Below are 21,264 nucleotides of genomic sequence, written 5' to 3' on the forward strand. Positions count from 1 at the left end.
CCAACCTTGCTGAAGCTGACAGCTGAGGGTTGCAGCCCCCAGCTGTGAGTTTTGTCTGGCTGGTTATCAAAAATAGGGGGGGAACCCACGCCATTTTTTTTTAATGACCGTATTTACAGCGCAGTAGCGCCAGATGAATACTCCCATCCACCGCTCCTGCTGTCACTTTTATTACTTAAATGAAACTCTCATCATGCCTGGCGCCCGTCCGCATGCCACACGTGTGCCGCAAGTATTACACACACAAACACTGACATCTCCAGTACTGGAAATATCAGGATGTGTGAAAGAGGCTTTATAGCGGGTTTTTATGATTGGCTGCTGTCACACACTAAAATATGCTTTTTTATTGCAAAAAATAGTTTTTGCATCACCATATTTTGAGAGATATAATTTTTACATATTTTGGCCCACAGAGTTACGTGAGAACTTTTTTTTTGCGGGGCGAGTTGACGTTTTTATTGGTACCATTTTCGGGCCCATGACATTTTTTGGTATCTTTTTATTCCGATTTTTGGGAGGCAGAATGAAAAAAAAACAGCAATTCATGAATTTCTTTTGGGGGGGGCGTTTATACCGTTCCGCGTGTGGTAAAATTGATAAGGCAGTTTTATCCTTCGGGTCAGTACGATTACAGCAATACCTCATATCTTTTTTCATGTTTTGGCGCTTTTATACAATAAAAACTATTTTATATAAAAAATAATAATTTTTGCATCACTTTATTCTGAGAGCTATAACTATTTTATTTTTCCGATGATGGAGCTGAGTGGTGGCTCGTTTTTTGCGGGACAAGATGCCGTTTTCAGCGTTACCATATTTATTTACGTCTTTTTGATCGCGTGTTATTCCACTTTTTGTTAGACGGTATGATAATAAAGCATTGTTTTTTGCCTTGTTTTTTTATGGTGTTCACTAAAGGGGTTAACTAGTGGGACAGTTTTATAGGGCAGGTCATTACGGACGCGGGGATACCTAATATGAGTATTTTTATTGTTTAGATTTTTTTCATTCAAATATTTATTTATTGATAGAATAATATTGATTTTTTTATTATTTTTTAAAAATATTTTTACAATTATTTTAAAAAACTTTTTAATTAATTCTAACTTTTACACTGTGTCCCACTATGGCACCCTCAGTTTGTGCAGGCTGATCGCTTCTATAGCATGCAGATCTGCATGCCATATAAGCTGTCAGCGCTGCACTCTGTGCACACTGACCTCAGAGACTTCCTGACATGCACTGCGTATGACAGGAAGTTTCTCAGCTCTGGAGATCTAGATGTCGTCGTAACGACATCAGGTCTCCATGGCAGCGATCGGAACCCTGCGTCACGCAGAAGGGCTGTCAGCCCCAGTGCCAGTCCGGAATGCTGCCATCGTGTTGGATCGCAGTATTCCAGGGGCTAAAGGGCCGGGAGCGGTCCGTTACCGCACTGTGAGAATCAGCTGACACCAGGCTGGAATCGGCCACACACCACCCGTGTGCGCAGCCGATCGGTGATGTACTATTGACGTACTATTCCGTCCATGGGAATTAAGGACCAGGTCACATGGACGGAATAGTACGTCTGATGGCAGAATGGGGTTAAGCACATCAGGGGCTCTCAAAGTGCAACATGGCATCCGCTCTCGACTCCAGCCATTTTTGCGTTCAAAAGTTAAACGGTTCTCCTTACCTTCCAAGCCCTGGCGTGCATTCAAACAGTTGTTTCCCCCACATATGGAGTATCGGCATACTGAGTAGAAATTGCATAACACATTTTGGAGTCCATTTTTTTCTGTTACCCCTATGAAAATAAAACACCAGGGGCTAAAGCTAAAGTTTTGTGAAGAAAAGTAAAATGTTCATTTTTTCCTTCCACATTGCATTAATTCCAGTGAACCACCTAAAGGGTTAATAAGCTTGTTGAATGTGGTTTTGAGCAGTTGGAGGGGTGCAGTTTTTAGAATGGTGTCACTTTTGGGTATTTTCTGTCATGTAATCCCCCCAAAGGCACTTCAAATGGTTTTGTAAATTTTGCTGGAAAAATGAGAAATTGATGATCAATTTTTAACCCTTGTAACTTCCTAACAAAAACAATTATGTTTAAAAAATGATGGAGATGTAAAGTAGACATGTGTGAAAAGTTATTTATTAACTAATTTGTGTGATATAACTCTGTGGTTTAAAAGCATAAGAATTAAGTTTGGAAATTGCTACATTTTCAAAATTTTCTCCAAATTTACGATATTTTCCAAAATAATAAACGCAAGTCATATTATTTTGAACAAATTGTATCATTAAAATGAAGTTCAATATGTCTCGAAAAATCTTTCCCAAAATTAGTGGGAGCCGTTGACGTGTTCCAGAGTTATTACCACATACAGTAAAAGTGGGCAGAATTGTAAAATTTGGCATGGTGAGGAAGTTGAAAACAGGCTTGGCAGTGAAGGGGTGAAAATCTGCATGTCAGTTTCCAGAGATTAGACTGAGATTAGTTTGGAGCTCATGGTTGAGAATTCATAAAATCCTATCCTCGCCGCTGCTACATTAATAGGCTGTGGCTCTTCTTCCCGCAAAACTTGATGAAAAGCCTAGCTCTTGCGGCTTGGTTTTTTAGCTACCCGTGGGCAGGTTTTTTTCCTCGTGCTTGTCGTCATACCTTAGGAACGTAGCTAGATAGCCATGTCCCATTATATTACTGAATTTACTGTGTGGGTGATGTGCCAGAAGTGGGAAACCTCCGGAGGTCTAGTGGGGGCATCTATAACACATAAGTAGAAGCTACAGTATGTGTAACTGTGAGCGTGCTGCTATTAGCCATGTGTTCGGGCTGTTCCACGCAATCTCCCGGTGCACAGTGCCAATTGCACGCTACTAGCCTACAAATAAGTGTTTATGTCCTGCTATGAGAGACGCTGGGAGTGCAGTGAAATCCATTTTCATAAAGGGCTTTGTTGATTCAGCAGAGAGCAGTTTATGACTTAGCAGCTACTAGGGCAGATTTATCGCAGGTGCTGGGGCTGGCTGCTCTGCTATGGATTCTGTGCAGGAGACGCACGGTTGTGCTCCTCAGTCCAGAGATGGAGAGGGGATATCCGCACGTTCTCCAGCATTTCTCCTAAAGATGAGTGATTGCTTCCATGTGCAGATTTTAGGACTTCTCCATCAGTGAGAAGAACAATCCTGTGACCATTATCATGATAACGCAGGCATATTTAGGCACATTAAGGTTTTATTATACTTAATAAAGAAATATTACCGCCACTTATCTTTTTATCTATCATGTACAGGGATTTTACAGGTTATTTCCCATACATTGTCCTGTGAGGATCTGGACTATGTTACAAGCACACTGTTCTCATAAATGTCAGCAGTGTCAGAGATACTAACTCACAATCCTTCCGTCATGGTTGCCTTTATGTTGTTCCAGAACCCACAGGGGGGGACACCTGGCGGCTTCTTCGTATTCACAGTGCTGGAGATAATGCTTATCCTCTTCTTCAATGCCAATATTATTTCTCCACAAAAGAAAAGAAAAATAACGTTACATGATTAGGCTAAAACAATAAAAGGATGTGTAAATCATTAGCCATTGGGTAAAAATTAAATATCATTGCCGATTTCTACATATTTCTTCTCAATGAAAAAATATGTGTAGAGATATTGTATTGATGTATTGTCTGATATTAAAGGGTGTGAGGCAGTGACTCGTGTCACAGGTAGGGGTCACTGTGTGTTCTCCCCAGGTTGTGCATGGAGATGGATGAAGTCCATAGATGTGCATGGCAGTCACGGATTTCCGGTCCGGGTTTTCCTTGTGGCTGAAAGCCACACATTTGTTTGTTAAAAACCCTGCAGTAAGGGGTATGGGTGTGTCAGGTACAACATCAGTGTCAGTCTAGTGTGTGCTGGTGTGCAGAGCAGAGGCCTGCAGAGCGCTGGCTTAGTGCATGGAGGAGGCACAGGCCAGCAGAGTGAGCAACTATGGCAGCTGAATAGCCTGGCACCCGCTGCGTACACAGCAATGCAAGTCTTCCATGGTAACTGGTCTCGGATGTGGACAGTCCTGTGCCTGAAGGTGAACCAGAGGTGGATGTTCTGTGCCCGAAAGAGTCGGATGTGGACAGTCCTGTGCCCGGAGGTGTACCAGAGGTGGATGTCCTGTGCCCGAAAGAGTCGGATGTTGACAGTCCTGTGCCCGGAGGTGTACCAGAAGTAGATGTCCTATGTCCGAAAGAGGACTGGCATGTGTAATGATTGCAAACAGATGGATATGGTGCCCGGCTGCTATCCAGAGGATATCCAGGGCTGTGTACGGCTGTGTGAGTAAAGAGTCTGTGATACTGCGGTGCAGGACACCCACCGGAATTAGTCAGAGGAGGACTGGCATGTGTAGTGTCTTCAACATGTGAAGCTGTGTTTGGAGACTGTGATATGGTGTGCGGTCGCCCCATGGATACTGGACAAGGAGAGGTCCGGCGTGTTTAGGGACTGCAATCTAAAAGCCATATCATATGTAATGCTATGAAACGGGCACTGAGACGAGATGCAACTGTGTGTATTGAACTTTGATGACGTGTACTATAAAATGCTATGCATCTTTATGTGTGAAGTAACACAATAAAGAGACTTTTGTGTTTGAACTTTGTGGGTCACTGCCTCTTCACTGCGTACGGTGCTACTGCAGCCCTACAAGGGATATTCCGTTCTCATACATTTATAGCAACTCCACTAGATATGCCATAAATGTATAATTGATGCCAATTTCCGCCACTAGAACATGCATCTACAGTATTGTAATAAAAGTGTCCTAGTGCCCATCTTTGGTATTGGAATTCCTGCCACCTCTCCAATGAAAGCAGCAAGTGGTGGCCCCCTGGCATCTGCTATACATTTATGGCATATCCCATTGATAGATCTTATCATGGGAATATTCCTTAAGGGAATCTAGTGTCTTGGGAAAGTCTGGCTCTTCTGAAAGGGAATTTGTCACCGGATTTTTGACACCTAATCTTAGATCAGTATAATGTAGAGACAGAGACCCTGATTCCAGCGATGTGTCACTTACTGGGCTGCTTGCTGAAGTTTGATAAAAACACAGTTTTATCAGCAGATTATCAATTGAGGACTGGTAAACCTGCTACCATGTAGTCTTCCAAACATGCCCCCATCACGGATTGCTCACACCACTGTGTACACAGAAATCTGTCAATCAGTGGTGTGAGCAGAGTTATACAGAGCTCAGCAGTCCGAGAATTGGTAGATCTGCAGCATTGGAAAATTGATTTTATTAAAATTGCAAGAAGAAGTAAATTAAATACAGATTGGGAAAATTGTGGTAAATTTCTGCATTGCTGATTCACTAGAATTCCAAAATTAATATTTCATGTCGCTTTATTATTCTACGCGTTTCAGAGTTCAAGACTCCTTCATCAGGAAACACCACAGGAACCTGTGGTTCATCCTGATGAAGGAGTTTTGAACTCTGAAACGCGTAGAATAATAAAGCCACATGTACTAATAATTCTGGAATTCTAGTGATTCAACAGCACAGAAATTTACCACAATTTTCCCAATCTGTATCTAACAGCTGGTCCTTCCTGGACCCGTGGATCTGCTGCAGCGAATCCTTTCAATGCTTCAACTCTGCTACATCTGGTGAGTGCAATCTTATGGATAAACCTTTTAACCTTGTCAGATAAGACGCTATTGGCTAAAGTAAGTGACACATCACTAGAATTGGGGTCTCTGCCAGTATATTGCTGCTCACAGATGACGTAGCAGGTGACCGAGTCGCTTTAAGTAGACCTGCTGAATATGGAGTCTACCTGTTTGCTAGAAGGAAATATAGATGTCTTCCTAGGTGGCCGTAGCCTTCTTTCTAGTAGAGAGCTAATGTGTTTGTCTGAAAAGTATTTAGTTTTTAATTGTTTTGAATGCCTCTGCACCAAGTTCTTCATAGGATAAGATGCACGTGAAGTTGTAGGCCCCGATTCAGCAAAACTGGTGTTTTTAATGCCAGTCTCAGGGAAGGTTGTGCTGGAGTAAGGTGGAAGTCCTAGCTGTAGGCTACAACCCCTGGCAAAAATTATGGAATCACCGGCCTTGGTGGATGTTCATTCAGTTGTTTAATTTTGTAGAAAAAAAGCGGATCACAGACATGGCACAAAACTAAAGTAATTTCAAATGGCAACTTTCTGGCTTTAAGAAACACTAAAAGAAATCAAGAACAAAAAATTTGGTAGTCAGTAATGGTTACTTTTTTTAACCAAGCATAGGGAAAAAAATATGGAATCACTCAATTATGAGGAAAAAAATATGTAATTGTGAAAAACAAACGAACAAAAAAACACTCCAAAACATCACTAGTAGTTTTTTTTCTGTTTAGGTGTTAATGATAGCTTTCGTTTAGCTTTTCTGTATGTAAATCCCATTTCCTTTAGGCGGTTTCTTACAGTTCGGTCACAGACATTGACTCCAGTTTCCACCCATTCATTCCTCATTTGTTTTGTTGTGCATTTCCTCTTTTGGAGACATATTGCTTTAAGTTTCCGGTCTTGATGCTTTGATGTCTTCCTTGGTCTACCAGTATGTTTGCCTTTAACAACCATCCCATGTTGTTTGTATTTGGTCCAGATTTGAGATACAGCTGACTGTGAACAACCAACATCTTTTGCAACTTTGCATGATGATTTACCCTCTTTTAAGAGTTTGATAATCCTCTCCTTTGTTTCAATTGACATCTCTCGTGTTGGAGCCATGATTCATGTCAGTCCACTTGGTGCAACAGCTCTCCAAGGTGTGATCACTCCTTTTTAGATGCAGACTAATGATCAGATCTAATTTGATGCAGGTGTTATTTTGGGGTATGAAAATTTACAGGGTGATTCCATAATTTTTTCCTCAGAATTGAGTGATTCCATAATTTTTTTCCCTATGCTTGTTAAAAAAAGTAACCATTACTGACTACCACATTTTTTGTTCTGGATTTCTTTTAGTGTTTCTTAAAGCCAGAAAATTGCAATTTGAAATGACTTAGTTTTGTGCCATGTCGGTGATCTGCTTTTTTTCTACAAAATTAAACAACTGAATGAACATCCTCCAAGGCTGGTGATTCCATAATTTTTGCCAGGTGTTGTATATACCAGTACCTCAGAACTATACAAGTATTTCCCAACTACTACATTATGTCCATCAATTTTTGGATAATTATTTCGTGCATAATATATACTAAAAATTTTAAAACAAATTTTTTGGGGGGATTTCCATATGGCAGATCATCAGTGTGTGATTAGTGGGAGCCCTCAGAAAGCACGGGCACTGACTAAAACCATTTTTGTGTGGCAGTGTCTGGTATTACACTCAACCCTTGACATATAAACTAAAAAAGAATAAAGTCAGCGTTCACATGTAATCTAAATCTCTTTTTCTGCGGATTTTTATCCACATATTTTCTGCAGTTGTCCGCAGTATAATACGCAATAACAAACTACTTTTATTATTGTATTTTTCCTGTGGCTGTGGGTTTTATGTGTTTTAACCTTTATTTGAGGTGTTTTTGGTGCAGATTTGAAGCAACGTTTTTAATGTGTTTTTTTTTAATACAGGAAAGCTTTGATTCTGCACTTAAAAATGATGGAATTATGTTTTTTACATGCGCTTTTTTACATGCAGTTTTATCAGGCTCTCCATAGAAGCCTATAGAGAAAAAGGCACAGGTCACAACCTCTTTGGACGCACAGTGGACAGCAGTTTTCATCACATCAGATATACTTTGCTTTGACAGTTACCGGTATATGCAGCAGACTTTCTGCACACAAAAAAGCACCTTAGAAAATGCAGCATTTACGCTACGTTGGAAGATGGCATAAGAATGAGAATTGAACCACTGTAAGGAACTGGTTAACATGCAAAAATAGTCCCAATGTGAAGGGAAATCCCTAGAACCTGAATGTAGGCGGTAACTGTATCCACAGTCTGTTATTCTAGTGCTAAGAATACATTCACCCACCCTATAGAGAAGGGAAATCCCAACCCTGGTGATTTCCTATACCATAGAGAGTCTTTGGTAGTCCCTGTTACTGCACCTCCAATGATAGATACTAGTGATGAGTAGTGTTGAGCATTCCGATACCGCAAGTATCGGGTATCGGCCGATACTAGCGGTATCGGAATTCCGATACCGGGATTCCGATACTTGGCGCGTATCGGATACCGGAATCGGAAGTTCCATGATTCAAAATTCAGAAATTCAGCCAATGAGAAAGATTCCAAGTGTGGGCACATCCTGTTTAGCATGGAGGGCATGAAAGTACTGGCAAGGCTGTGATTGGCTGCTGAAATGATGTCATGATGCAGTTTAAAAGTCGCTGGCGCCATTTTGCGATCACTCTGCTGTGAATTCAGTTAGTGACAGGACGCTGTTTGCTGACTGAGGGACAGTTTAGAGATAGCGATTTGCTTCTTTGTGCTTTCCAAAGGCTAATTTAGCAACCGCTGTGTTCACCTACTATTCACCTTGCTTTTGCCTTGTAGCGCTGTTTTCACAGCGATCTGCAAGGTCTCTCTGTGTGTGTGTGTGTGAGTGCAGCCCACTCTCTAGTCTGAGTGCAGCCACATAGGCCATCCATAGCTGGTTGTATTCAGTTCAGGGAGGGTGGTTCATTGCCTCATACTGTCCTTTTTTTTTTTTTTTTTTGAAGTAGTGCAGGCTGCTGCACATTTTTTCAAATAATTCCTATTAGTGTCTTTCCACCCGTCTCCATCTAATTTGTGGAAAAACACTACATAGGATAAAGTAGAGGAGGGTTTTTGGGCCTTGCAGCGCCGTTTACGGCTGTCTGCACGGTCTCCGTGTGACTGCAGCTCGCCCTGTAGTCTGTGAGCAGCCGTAGCTTGGTTGTCTCCAGCTCAGGGTTGTTCACTGCGTCATACCGCCAAATCAATTTTAATTTTTTTTCAAGTACTGTAGTCTGCTGTTAATTAATTTAAAAAAATCCTATTAGTGTCTTTCCACCCGTCTCCAGCTAATTTGTGGAAAAACACTACATAGGATAAAGTAGAGGAGGGTTTTTGGGCCTTGCAGCGCCGTTTACGGCTGTCTGCACGGTCTCCGTGTGACTGCAGCTCGCCCTGTAGTCTGTGAGCAGCTATAGCCTGGTTGTCTCCAGCTCAGGGTTGTTCACTGCGTCATACCGCCAAATCAATTTTAATTTTTTTTCAAGTACTGTAGTCTGCTGCTAATTAATTTAAAAAAATCCTATTAGTGTCTTTCCACCCGTCTCCAGCTAATTTGTGGAAAAACACTACATAGGATAAAGTAGAGGAGGGTTTTTGGGCCTTGCAGCGCCGTTTACGGCTGTCTGCACGGTCTCCGTGTGACTGCAGCTCGCCCTGTAGTCTGTGAGCAGCCGTAGCTTGGTTGTCTCCAGCTCAGGGTTGTTAACTGCGTCATACCGCCAAATCAATTTTAATTTTTTTTCAAGTACTGTAGTCTGCTGCTAATTAATTTAAAAAAATCCTATTAGTGTCTTTCCACCCGTCTCCAGCTAATTTGTGGAAAAACACTACATAGGATAAAGTAGAGGAGGGTTTTTGGGCCTTACAGCGCCGTTAACGTCTGTCTGCACGGTCTCCGTGTGACTGCAGCTCTATCCGTTGTCAGTTCAGCCCCCAAAAAAGAAATAAATAATAAAGTTCACCAAACACACCAGTTACACCACTTTACATTTGTGTAGGCCACATTAACTCATATTAAAGTCTAGTCCACACTTTAGCTAATTAGTGTTTCTTATACCTGTTAGGAGGAGTTTTTCAGGAATAAGCACACAAAGCCGTTAGTACTTTTCTGCTTTTCTTTATCAGTCAACCACGATGAAGAAGGCAGTGAGTAAGGCACGTGGGCGTGGGCGCGGAGCAGGGAGGGGACGTGGGGATTCTGTGCCCGCTGCGGGCACCGGTGACTCATCAGCACCCACTTTCACGAGGGAACAGTCGTTCATGCGCAGCTTTGTCGCCGAGCGCCGTACACCGCTGCTGCGTGAAGACCAAATTGAAGCCGTTGTGGGATGGATGGCAGCTAATGCATCAACTTCCATTAGTGCCACATCCTCTCAGACACAGAGCACTGGAGAGCAGCCATCTGTCTCTTCACCACCTGCCAAATTGCCCAGGCAGACAGAGAGCCCAGGACAGGAGCCGTCTCTACTTCTGTTCTCTGAATCTCTTGGCTTGGAAACAGGGGGCCAGCCAAGCAGCATTGGAGAAATGGAAGAAGAGGCAGGGTGCAGTGATGCCCAACAGCTTTTTCTCTCTGAGTCTGAAGAGGCGGGTGGGCCAGTGGCTCCGTTCACCACATCGCAGGCCGCATCAGCTGATGATGACACTCAGGTGCCACTTACTGGTGCGTGCTCTGCTGCTGAGACTACCCGGGAGGAGCAGTTGGGGGCAGAGGGTAGTGTGGATGACGAGGTCCTTGACCCATCTTGGCGTCAGGGACAGGAAGGTGGTGGGAGCAGCTCTGAGGAAGAGATTCCCCGTACGGTCCAAAGAGGGAGAGGGAGGGGGAAGACTGCGGATCCTGCAGCCTCCGCTTTGGCACCCGTAAGGAGCATGTCTCTTCCAAAAGTCAAAAGGGGGGCTCCCAAGACTTGCAGTGCCTGGTCCTTTTTTGACACAGTTGCAGATGACATTTGCTATGTCAGATGCAAGGTGTGTCATCAAAAAATCAAAAGAGGTCAAAAAGTCGCCAACCTCAATACCTCCAACATGTGGAAACATGTGCGCAACAGGCACCCGGCGGAGTTAGACAAACACACTGAAGAGCTAGGCCAACCAACAGCGGCAGCTACCACCTCTTCAGCTCGTGTTGCCTCTTCCTCTAGCTCACACGCAGCTGGTTCGGCTTCCTCCCAGGATCGCCGTGGAAGAACCTCTGGCCCTGTTGTCCAGAGACCCGCTGTAATTCCACCCGCAGCACCACTTTCCCAGTCAACCACACACTCCCAGCCCAGTCTACAGCCATCGGTAGTACAGGCATGGGAGAAAAGGCGGCCTTTCTCGTCAAACCACCCACGAGCACAGGCTCTGACTGCAGGCATTGCCAAACTTCTGTCACTGGAAATGCTGTCATTCAGGCTGGTGGAGACTGACAGCTTCCGTGACTTGATGTCATTGGCAGTCCCACAGTACAGTGTGCCCAGCCGCTTTTACTTCAGCAGGCAAGCCGTCCCTGCCCTGCACAAGCATGTGGAGGGACACATAAAACACGCGCTACTGAACGCCGTCAGTAGCAAGGTCCACCTCACCACCGATGCGTGGACCAGTCAACATGGACAGGGGCGATACCTTTCCCTCACTGCCCATTGGGTTAATGTAGTTGAGCCGGGTACAGACCGTGCGAGTGGCGCAGGACGTGTCCTGCCCACTCCAAGGATTGCAGGAATCCATTCTGTACGCATTGACTCCTCCTCTTACACCAGTTCCTCAGAATCATCGCTGCAGGAGCCGTCACAGTCCACCTCCACATGGACCCGTGATGAACGTGTACCTGTTACGACCGACATGAGCACAGCCGTGGCCAAACGTCAACAGGCCGTCTTGAAATTAATTTTTTTGGGGAATCGTAGCCACACAGCGCAGGAGCTCTGGAATGCCATCAAGCAGGAGAGCGATGTGTGGTTTGAGCCAGCGAATCTCCAGCCAGGCATGGTAGTGTGTGATAATGGCCGAAATCTGGTGGCAGCCCTGGGCCTCGGCAACCTCACTCACATCCCATGTCTGGCACATGTGCTCAATTTGGTCGTGCAGAGTTTTTTGAGGGACTATCCGGATCTTGATGCACTGCTGCACAAGGTCCGCCTAGAGTGTGCTCACTTGCGGCGTTCCAGCACGGCAAAAGCGCGCATTGCGGCTCTGCAGCGCCGACACCGCCTGCCGGAACATCGCATCATATGTGACCTACCTACCAGGTGGAATTCCACGTTACATATGTTGGAGCGGTTGTGTGAGCAGCAGCAAGCTGTAATGGAGTACCAGCTGTATCAGGCGCACAAAAGTCGCAGTCAGCGCCGTACAGACTTCACAACCACAGAGTGGGCCACTATGAAGGATGTCTGCCAGGTTTTGCGTCCCTTCGATTATTCCACGCGGATGGCGAGTGCAGATGATGCACTAGTCAGCATGACTGTCCCCCTTATCTGCCTGCTTGAAAAATCACTGCAAGCGCTAAGGGATGATGTTGTGGAAGAGGTGGAGGATGAGGATTCACCACTTCCATCATCTTCTGGACAGTCAGCGCCACGTGGTTCCTCACAAACGCGTAGGCAGGGGACAGTTTGTGAGGAGGATGAGGAGGAGTCAATGGAGGAGGAAGACATCCGTCCAGAGGAGGGAGTTACACAATTGTCCAGTACTCAGTGTGTACAGCGAGGGTGGGGTGATGACGAGCGGGCAGAGATCACGCCTCCAGCTGGGGACAGCGTTTCTTGGGCAGTTGGCAGTCTGCAGCACATGGTGGATTACATGCTGCAGTGCCTGAGAAACGACCGCCGCATCGACCACATTCTCAACATGTCTGATTACTGGGTGTTCACCCTCCTCGATCCTCGCTACCGGGACAACGTAGAAAGCCTCATCACACCGTTGAACCGGGAGCGAAAAATGCGGGAGTACCAAGACACACTGGTCAGTTCCATCATCTTCTCCATTCCAACTGAGAGAAGTGCTGCTAGTGCATTCCAAAGCAGCTCAGTGCGTCCAGGCAGTGGTGGAGGCTCTGCACAAAGAGGGAGCAGAAGCAGTGCCTCTGCCCAAGGCAAGACCAGTATGGCCCAACTGTGGCACAGTTTTGTGTGCCCCCCACAAAAGTCTACACCATCACAGACGGCTCCAGTCAGCAGGAGGCAACGGTTCCGTCAGATGGTGACAGACTACATGTCTTGCCCTCTTGCTGTACTCCCAGACGGCTCTTCCCCTTTCAAGTTTTGGGTCTCAAAGCTGGATACATGGCCAGAGCTAAGCCAGTATGCATTGGAGGTGCTGTCTTGCCCTGCGGCCAGTGTATTATCGGAACGTGTCTTTAGTGCTGCAGGTGGTGTACTAACTGACCGTCGCATGCGACTATCCTCCGATAACGTTGACCGGCTTACTTTCCTGAAAATGAACAAGGCCTGGATCTCGCAGGAATTTGCCACTCCTCCTCCTGATTAAATAATTAGGTCACTGTATACGTTATCCAGGTCTCCTGTTGTGTTCATCTTTCAACCACCTGAACTTACATTCCTGGGCTCCAACAACGCCAGTTGAGGCTCAGAAGTGCCATCTGCACAGTCAAAACATACGACCCAGTGTTATTGGGTTTCAGTAACGTCAGCTGATCCCCAGCTGTGTAGCCGGCAATGTGTCCTGCGACCGCCACGCTGGCACAACTGAAATGTAAGGGAACCTGTCCCCCCCCCCCCCCAAGGCGTTTGTTACTGAAAGAGCCACCTTGTGCAGCAGTAATGCTGCACAAGGAAAAGGTAGCTATTTTCATTATGCTCCTTGCACACGCAGAACTTAACACTTATAAAATGTGTCCACTGATACCGTAAAACCGTCCCGGAGGTGGGACTTTCCTTCGTAATATGACGCAGCACAGCTGTCATTCCTACCCCCTCGGCGCCGTGCCCCGGCTCCTCATCGTTGTTTGATTCCGTCCCGGAGCCTGCGCTGTTAGGTTATCCCTTGGCCAGGCACACTTAGCGCTGCCCATCTTCTGACATCATTTGGTGTCAGGCTGGCTGCGCCTGTGCGGCCGCGCTGTCCGAGAGCCCGCCTCGCAGTGTGGTCTAATGTAATCCCACCGCGGGCCTGGGATCAGTGGCCATGCGCAGTGCATATCCTCGCCTCTCGCTCCACTCCCTACGGCTTCTTCAGACTGTGCGGTGCCAGCTGATCCGTAATAGCATGCCACGGCCGTGGCAGCGCACAGTCTGAAAAAGCCGTAGGGAGGGGAGCGAGAGGCGAGGATATGCACTGCGCATGGCCACTGATCCCAGGCCCGCGGTGGGATTACATTAGACCACACTGCGAGGCGGGCTCTCGGACAGCGCGGCCGCACAAGCGCAGCCAGCCTGACACCAAATGATGTCAGAAGATGGGCAGCGCTAAGTGTGCCTGGCCAAGGGATAACCTAACAGCGCAGGCTCCGGGACGGAATCAAACAACGATGAGGAGCCGGGGCACGGCGCCGAGGGGGTAGGAATGACAGCTGTGCTGCGTCATATTACGAAGGAAAGTCCCACCTCCGGGACAGTTTCACGGTTTCAGGGGACACATTTTATAAGTGTTTAGTTCTGTGCTTGCAAGGAGCATAATTAAAAGAGCCACCTTTTCCTTTTGCATCTTTTGAGCTGCACAAGCTGGCTCTTTCAGCTACAAATGCCTTGGGGGGGGGGGTTAAAGGTTCCCTTTCTCCAATCAGGCTTCGGCCTACATTGTGTTCCTCTGCTTCTACTGCTGTCCCTGGGCTCCAACACCGCTAGTTGTTGCCTGGTAGTGCTGTACGCACAGTCAACAGTCGCTCCTCTGTTATTGGGGTTCAGTAACGTCAGCTGTTCCCCTGCTGTGTGTGTGGCAATCCCTCCAACCTCCTCCAACCTCATCCAAACTCCTCCTCCTCCACCTGTCCCTGGGCTCCAACACCGCTAGTTGCCGTCCAGAAGTGCTGTACGCACAGTCAACAGTCGCTCCTCTGTTATTGGGGTTCAGTAACGTCAGCTGTTCCCCTGCTGTGTGTGTGGCAATCCCTCCTACCTCCTCCAACCTCCTCCTACCTCCTCCTCCTCCACCTGTCCCTGGGCTCCAACACCGCCAGTTGCCGTCCAGAAGTGCTGTACGCACAGTCAACAGTCCCTCCTCTGTTATTGGGGTTCAGTAACGTCAGCTGTTCCCCTGCTGTGTGTGTGGCAATCCCTCCTACCTCCTCCAACCTCCTCCAACCTCCTCCTCCTCCACCTGTCCCTGGGCTCCAACACCGCTAGTTGCCGTCCAGAAGTGCTGTACGCACAGTCAACAGTCGCTCCTCTGTTATTGGGGTTCAGTAACGTCAGCTGTTCCCCTGCTGTGTGTGTGGCAATCCCTCCTACCTCCTCCAACCTCCTCCTACCTCCTCCTCCTCCACCTGTCCCTGGGCTCCAACACCGCCAGTTGCCGTCCAGAAGTGCTGTACGCACAGTCAACAGTCCCTCCTCTGTTATTGGGGTTCAGTAACGTCAGCTGTTCCCCTGCTGTGTGTGTGGCAATCCCTCCTACCTCCTCCTACCTCCTCCACCTGTCCCTGGGCTCCAACACCGCCAGTTGCCGTCCAGAAGTGCTGTACGCACAGTCAACAGTCCCTCCTCTGTTATTGGGGTTCAGTAACGTCAGCTGTTCCCCTGCTGTGTGTGTGGCAATCCCTCCAACCTCCTCCAACCTCATCCAAACTCCTCCTCCTCCACCTGTCCCTGGGCTCCAACACCGCTAGTTGCCGTCCAGAAGTGCTGTACGCACAGTCAACAGTCGCTCCTCTGTTATTGGGGTTCAGTAACGTCAGCTGTTCCCCTGCTGTGTGTGTGGCAATCCCTCCTACCTCCTCCAACCTCCTCCTACCTCCTCCTCCTCCACCTGTCCCTGGGCTCCAACACCGCCAGTTGCCGTCCAGAAGTGCTGTACGCACAGTCAACAGTCCCTCCTCTGTTATTGGGGTTCAGTAACGTCAGCTGTTCCCCTGCTGTGTGTGTGGCAATCCCTCCTACCTCCTCCTACCTCCTCCACCTGTCCCTGGGCTCCAACACCGCCAGTTGCCGTCCAGAAGTGCTGTACGCACAGTCAACAGTCCCTCCTCTGTTATTGGGGTTCAGTAACGTCAGCTGTTCCCCTGCTGTGTGTGTGGCAATCCCTCCAACCTCCTCCAACCTCATCCAAACTCCTCCTCCTCCACCTGTCCCTGGGCTCCAACACCGCTAGTTGCCGTCCAGAAGTGCTGTACGCACAGTCAACAGTCGCTCCTCTGTTATTGGGGTTCAGTAACGTCAGCTGTTCCCCTGCTGTGTGTGTGGCAATCCCTCCTACCTCCTCCAACCTCCTCCTACCTCCTCCTCCTCCACCTGTCCCTGGGCTCCAACACCGCCAGTTGCCGTCCAGAAGTGCTGTACGCACAGTCAACAGTCCCTCCTCTGTTATTGGGGTTCAGTAACGTCAGCTGTTCCCCTGCTGTGTGTGTGGCAATCCCTCCTACCTCCTCCTACCTCCTCCACCTGTCCCTGGGCTCCAACACCGCCAGTTGCCGTCCAGAAGTGCTGTACGCACAGTCAACAGTCCCTCCTCTGTTATTGGGGTTCAGTAACGTCAGCTGTTCCCCTGCTGTGTGTGTGGCAATCCCTCCTACCTCCTCCAACCTCCTCCTACCTCCTCCTCCTCCACCTGTCCCTGGGCTCCAACACCGCCAGTTGCCGTCCAGAAGTGCTGTACGCACAGTCAACAGTCCCTCCTCTGTTATTGGGGTTCAGTAACGTCAGCTGTTCCCCTGCTGTGTGTGTGGCAATCCCTCCTACCTCCTCCTACCTCCTCCTCCTCCACCTGTCCCTGGGCTCCAACACCGCCAGTTGCCGTCCAGAAGTGCTGTACGCACAGTCAACAGTCCCTCCTCTGTTATTGGGGTTCAGTAACGTCAGCTGTTCCCCTGCTGTGTGTGTGGCAATCCCTCCTACCTCCTCCAACCTCCTCCAACCTCCTCCTCCTCCACCTGTCCCTGGGCTCCAACACCGCTAGTTGCCGTCCAGAAGTGCTGTACGCACAGTCAACAGTCGCTCCTCTGTTATTGGGGTTCAGTAACGTCAGCTGTTCCCCTGCTGTGTGTGTGGCAATCCCTCCTACCTCCTCCAACCTCCTCCTACCTCCTCCTCCTCCACCTGTCCCTGGGCTCCAACACCGCCAGTTGCCGTCCAGAAGTGCTGTACGCACAGTCAACAGTCCCTCCTCTGTTATTGGGGTTCAGTAACGTCAGCTGTTCCCCTGCTGTGTGTGTGGCAATCCCTCCTACCTCCTCCTACCTCCTCCACCTGTCCCTGGGCTCCAACACCGCCAGTTGCCGTCCAGAAGTGCTGTACGCACAGTCAACAGTCCCTCCTCTGTTATTGGGGTTCAGTAACGTCAGCTGTTCCCCTGCTGTGTGTGTGGCAATCCCTCCAACCTCCTCCAACCTCCTCCAACCTCCTCCTCCTCCACCTGTCCCTGGGCTCCAACACCGCTAGTTGCCGTCCAGAAGTGCTGTACGCACAGAGCCAAACACCTCGCCAATGTGTTAGTGGGGTTCAGCACCGCCAGCTGTTCCCCTGCTGTGTATACGGCAACGTGTACTGCGACCGCCACGCAGACACAACAAGTTAAATGTAAGGGAACCTGACCCCCCCCCCCCCCAGGCGTTTGTTACTGAAGGAGCCACCTTGTGCAGCAGTAATAATGCAAAGGGAAAAAGTGCCTCTTTTCGTGATGCTCCTTGCACATGCTGAACCTAACACTTATGAAATGTGTCCCCACACAGCGTTAAACCGTCCGGTAGGTGGAACTTTCCTTTGTCGTGTGACGCAGCACAGCCATCATTTTTACCCCCTTGGCGCCGTGCGCCCACTCCTCAGCGTTGTTTGAATCTGTCCCGGAGCCTGCGCTGTTAGGTTAGCCCTTGGCCATGCACACATGTTGCGCTGCCCGTCTTCTGACCTCATTTGGTGTCAGGCTGGCTGCGCCTGTGCGGGTGCGCTGGTCGAGATCCCGCCTCGCAGTGTCGTCTAATGTAATCCCACCGCGGGCCTGTGATCCGTGCCCGTGCGCAGTGCATATCCTCTCCTCTCACTCCCCTCCCTACGGCTTCTTCAGACTGTGCGATGTCAGCTGGTCCCTAATAGCATGCCACGGCCGTGACAACGCACAGTCTGAAAAAGCCGTAGGGAGGGGAGTGAGAGGACAGGATATGCACTGCGCACGGGCACGGATCACAGGCCCGCGGTGGGATTACATTAGACGACACTGCGAGGCGGGATCTCGGCCAGCGCACCCGCACAGGCGCAGCCAGCCTGACACCAAATGAGGTCAGAAGACGGGCAGCGCAACATGTGTGCATGGCCAAGGGCTAACCTAACAGCGCAGGCTCCGGGACAGATTCAAACAACGCTGAGGAGTGGGCGCACGGCGCCAAGGGGGTAAAAATGATGGCTGTGCTGCGTCACACGACAAAGGAAAGTTCCACCTACCGGACGGTTTAACGCTGTGAGGAGACACATTTCATAAATGTTTGGTTCCGCATGTACAAGGACCATAATTAAAAGAGCTAAGTTTACCTTTTCCAGCATTAGTGCTGTACACAATGGCTCTTTCAGCTACAAACGCCTGGGGGGGGGGGTGTTAAAGGTTTCCTTTCAACTTGCTCGAGTGCAGGCTTCGGCCTACACTCCGCTCCCCCTGCTCCTCCTGCTGTCCCTGGGCTCTAACACACCGCCAGTTTTTGCCCAGATGTGCTAGCTGCACAGAGAAAAACACCAGCCAATGTGTCAGTGGGGTCCAGCACCGCCAGCTGTTCCCCTGCTGTGCAGCCGGCAACGTGTCCTGCAAAAGCCACGCAGACACAAGAACTGAAATTGAAGGGAACCTGTCCCCCCTCCCCCAGGCGTTTTTACGTTATCCAGCCACCTTGTACAGCGGTAATGCTGCATGTGTGCAAGGTGGCTCATAAACGTATTCTCCTCGCACATGTGGAACTGAAAACACGTCTGAAATGTGTCCTCTGTGTGACCATTTAACCGTCCCGGGGGTGTGACTTTCCTTTGTAATGACACGCTGCAACCCCCTTGGTAGCGCTGCCCGTCTTCTGGCATCATTGTTTGGCTGGCTGCGCCTCTGCGGCCGCCCTGACCCACACAACGCCCCTCGGTGTCTTATTTATTGGGACTGCGAGGGTGTGATTGATGGGCAGGATCAGTGCATCAGTTCGCCTGTCCCTCCTCTCCTTCCGCCTTCTTCGGACTGTGCGGCTTCATGGCCGTGGCATGCGATAAGGGATCAGATGACGCCGCACAGTCTGAAGCGGGTGTAAGGACCCGCGTGTGAGAGGCGAACATATGTGCTGCGCCAGGCCCTGAATCCCAGCCCCGCAGTGTTTTAACAATGTTAAGACACTGCGGGGCTGGGATTCATGGTGATCGCGAACCGCAACGGCCGACATTAAATGATGTCAGAAGATGGGCAGCGCTAACGGCGCTAGGCCAGGGGATAACACGACAGCGCAGACTCCTGTACAGCAAATAACAACGCTCAGGAGGCTGCACCCAGCACCAAGGTGGGATTCTTGACATCTGTGCTGCGTCTCATTACAAAGGGAACTCTCGCCTCCATTACACAGTTTGACTGTATAAAGGGCTAAATGTTATACGTGTTCCATTCAGCGTGTGCAAGGAGAAAAATTACAAGAGCAACCTTTGACTTGCGCAGCACTACTGCTGCATAAGCTGTGGCTCTTCTACTTTGTAACCCCTGAGGGGGGGTTAAAGGTGACTTTTGAAATCGGTTCAATTAGGCTTCGGCCTACACTCTGCTCCACCTGCAGAGCCCGGGCTCCAACAACGCTAGTTGCTGTCCGGAAGTGCTGGCTGCACAGAGCCAAACACCTCGCCAATGTGTCAGTGGGGTCCAGCACCGCCAGCTGTTCCCCTGCTGTGTAGCCGGCAACGTGTCCTGCAAAAGCCACGCAGACACAACACACCCAAAGCTGCCGCCTGTGCAGGCTTCGGCCTACACTCCCCTCCCCCTGCTCCTCCTCCTCCTGCTCCTCCTCCTGCTGTCCCTGGGCTCTAACACACCGCCAGTTTTTGCCCAGATGTGCTAGCTGCACAGAGAAAAACACCAGCCAATGTGTCAGTGGGGTCCAGCACCGCCAGCTGTTCCCCTGCTGTGCAGCCGGCAACGTGTCCTGCAAAAGCCACGCAGACACAAGAACTGAAATTGAAGGGAACCTGTCCCCCCTCCCCCAGGCGTTTTTACGTTATCCAGCCACCTTGTACAGCGGTAATGCTGCATGTGTGCAAGGTGGCTCATAAACGTATTCTCCTCGCACATGTGGAACTGAAAACACGTCTGAAATGTGTCCTCTGTGTGACCATTTAACCGTCCCGGGGGTGTGACTTTCCTTTGTAATGACACGCTGCAACCCCCTTGGTAGCGCTGCCCGTCTTCTGGCATCATTGTTTGGCTGGCTGCGCCTCTGCGGCCGCCCTGACCCACACAACGCCCCTCGGTGTCTTATTTATTGGGACTGCGAGGGTGTGATTGATGGGCAGGATCAGTGCATCAGTTCGCCTGTCCCTCCTCTCCTTCCGCCTTCTTCGGACTGTGCGGCTTCATGGCCGTGGCATGCGATAAGGGATCAGATGACGCCGCACAGTCTGAAGCGGGTGTAAGGACCCGCGTGTGAGAGGCGAACATATGTGCTGCGCCAGGCCCTGAATCCCAGCCCCGCAGTGTTTTAACAATGTTAAGACACTGCGGGGCTGGGATTCATGGTGATCGCGAACCGCAACGGCCGACATTAAATGATGTCAGAAGATGGGCAGCGCTAACGGCGCTAGGCCAGGGGATAACACGACAGCGCAGACTCCTGTACAGCAAATAACAACGCTCAGGAGGCTGCACCCAGCACCAAGGTGGGATTCTTGACATCTGTGCTGCGTCTCATTACAAAGGGAACTCTCGCCTCCATTACACAGTTTGACTGTATAAAGGGCTAAATGTTATACGTGTTCCATTCAGCGTGTGCAAGGAGAAAAATTACAAGAGCAACCTTTGACTTGCGCAGCACTACTGCTGCATAAGCTGTGGCTCTTCTACTTTGTAACCCCTGAGGGGGGGTTAAAGGTGACTTTTGAAATCGGTTCAATTAGGCTTCGGCCTACACTCTGCTCCACCTGCAGAGCCCGGGCTCCAACAACGCTAGTTGCTGTCCGGAAGTGCTGGCTGCACAGAGCCAAACACCTCGCCAATGTGTCAGTGGGGTCCAGCACCGCCAGCTGTTCCCCTGCTGTGTAGCCGGCAACGTGTCCTGCAAAAGCCACGCAGACACAACACACCCAAAGCTGCCGCCTGTGCAGGCTTCGGCCTACACTCCCCTCCCCCTGCTCCTCCTCCTCCTGCTCCTCCTCCTGCTGTCCCTGGGCTCTAACACACCGCCAGTTTTTGCCCAGATGTGCTAGCTGCACAGAGAAAAACACC

General features: G+C 49.3%; 1 protein-coding gene and 1 long non-coding RNA gene across 2 annotated transcripts in view; one reads left to right on the plus strand and one right to left on the minus strand.

The window, feature by feature from the left end:
• The window catches only part of ITGA9 (integrin subunit alpha 9), an 823,989-nt gene that overhangs the window by 503,221 nt on the left and 299,504 nt on the right, over positions 1-21,264 (plus strand). The window lies entirely within an intron of this gene.
• LOC143782181 (uncharacterized) overlaps positions 1-21,264 on the minus strand; it is a 212,651-nt gene that overhangs the window by 4,960 nt on the left and 186,427 nt on the right. Inside the window, exon 2 of the long non-coding RNA XR_013216883.1 lies at positions 3,383-3,506. This is a non-coding gene — a long non-coding RNA (uncharacterized LOC143782181). The remainder of the gene's footprint in view (positions 1-3,382; positions 3,507-21,264) is intronic.

Source organism: Ranitomeya variabilis, chromosome 6 (genome assembly GCF_051348905.1).
Source record: "Ranitomeya variabilis isolate aRanVar5 chromosome 6, aRanVar5.hap1, whole genome shotgun sequence".
Lineage (NCBI taxonomy): Eukaryota > Metazoa > Chordata > Amphibia > Anura > Dendrobatidae > Ranitomeya > Ranitomeya variabilis.